Source organism: Camarhynchus parvulus, chromosome 5, assembly GCF_901933205.1.
Source record: "Camarhynchus parvulus chromosome 5, STF_HiC, whole genome shotgun sequence".
Classification (NCBI taxonomy): domain Eukaryota; kingdom Metazoa; phylum Chordata; class Aves; order Passeriformes; family Thraupidae; genus Camarhynchus; species Camarhynchus parvulus.
Genome location: NC_044575.1, coordinates 23166306 through 23168404, shown reverse-complemented (window position 1 = coordinate 23168404; position 2099 = coordinate 23166306).

Sequence of the window (2099 nt, the reverse complement as noted above, 5' to 3'; positions counted from 1 at the left end):
CACTTTGCATTTTTCTGTGTACCAACAGGTCTGGGACAGTCCTAGGCTCATGCTTGTTTTCCTCCAGGAAAAAGGAGGGTCAGGGGCCTCTCAGTGAATGCAGGACAGAGCAAGCTGTTGTCTCTGTCAGAGTGCAGGATGGACTGGTGCATTATAGTTGGAGAGGTCAGTGGGATCTTGCTGAGATCAACCTACTGGAAGGACAGTGAGGGACAGACAGAACACATGCCTGGAGGTGGGAGGAACAGTCATACAGTGTTTGACCCTGCTGACCTCACCATGACTTGAGAAACAAATATTAACTTATCTCCAAAGGAAAGGGGTGGGAAAAGGCAGAAAAATTTACCCAGAAAATTTGCATTGTACATGCTTGCTCCATACTTAAAGAAGCATAGGAGTGTTTTGAGTTGACAGGAGAGATAGCAGAGACTAATAAAATATGGAAAAAATAACCAAACTTAACAGCTGCATTCTAGTATTGGTAAAAGTTAACCTTGTATAACACACAGTGCTAGGTATGGTGCCAACACCTTCCCTTTAAAGGAAAGACAAGATTATAAAAATCCATGTATTAATAACTGCTGCTGATTTAAGCTTCAGTGTAAAGGGTGTCTGGTTATTATAAAAAAAGACACAGTGGATAAAATGACATGAATGGGGGGGGGGGGAAGAAAAATTACTCTGTGTATTAGAAGCTTCTATGAAGGGAATATTCCAGCTTGGGATATAAGGGTAACTAATAAAAGCAATCTTTTCTTAATCACATCTTCAGAAGGTAACACAGTAAACTGAGCATACCACTGGAATCTCACAGGTACTAATCTGTCTACATTATATGCATCTATATATGTGTATTTATGAGTGTCTAATGAACTTAAAAAGACACAGTGCAGTGTCAAAACTCACAGAAACCATCCTGTAGGATCTGGGGCCTACTACAGGGGTTTCAGTTTCCACTATTTACACCATGTCACCAGGAAGACAAGGGGTTGGAAAAACCATCAGGAAATAACTGACAAAGAAAACAATCACATAAGTATGATTAACCACTAAGGTCATGAACAATTAAATACCATCGCTTTGTGAGCCTACTTTATGTATTTATAAAAAATGTTCTCAGAACAGTGTCCATCAAGTCAGGGGGCAGCTACTCAAGAGAAAGTGTCCAGTTGCAGTGGTGCTCACAGTGTGTTCATGCCCATGGCTGCACATAACATAGTCCTGCCAGTGCCAGCTCCCTGTCAGGGACAGATGCACCTGCTCTCCAGCTCCTCTGAGCTGATGTTGCTACAGCACAATGCCAGGCAGGTCACTGTGACAAAGCCCAGAGCCAGGAGCACCTGCTACACTGGGGAGGTTTGAGATCTCTCTGTGTAGTTGGCATGTTAACCACACTGACCCCATTACAGGGGCCATGTCGACATACAGAAGGGGAGCTGGCAACACTGAGAAGGCCTTAACTAGTACAGTAAAAACAGACAAGCAGCACACATTTTAGACATGCAAGTGTCGACATCAGCATCAACACATCACCCTGACATACCATCGCTGACATCCCAGCAGTCAGGCTACTGCCTGATGCTGACGGCTTTAGCCCCAGCCCTCTCCATTCTACTCCTAATTCTTGCATCCTAGCCAAAAAGCTTACTGATGTAACAGGCAAACTGCAGTCCTAAGGAAAAAGTGGTGAACTCAATATGGATCAAGAGGAGTGCGGTGGTCCTAACCAGACTACTGCTCATCAAGTTAGCAATCCACATCCATCGAAATGAGAAGGTGCAGGCTTCTGCTGAGTGTATCACTTGGCCCCAGGATAAACTTAGCCAGCAATTCCTAAAGTGGCTCCTGCTTGGCACCCTTGGAAATCCTAGGCAGACTGCTCATCATGACAGGAAGATGGTAATGTGGAAGAACATGCCTCTTCAGAAGAGCTGAATCTATACTACTTCATTTTTGTTTTAAATCTGTTTACAGCCCAAGGCTCCTGCAACCTAATATTTCTTCAGAGTTACTCACATAGGGGGCATTTCATACTTTCTTTCCTTCCTTGCAGTATGGTTGTGGTTGGCAGCATAGACAGCCTTACGTGTTTCTTGTAG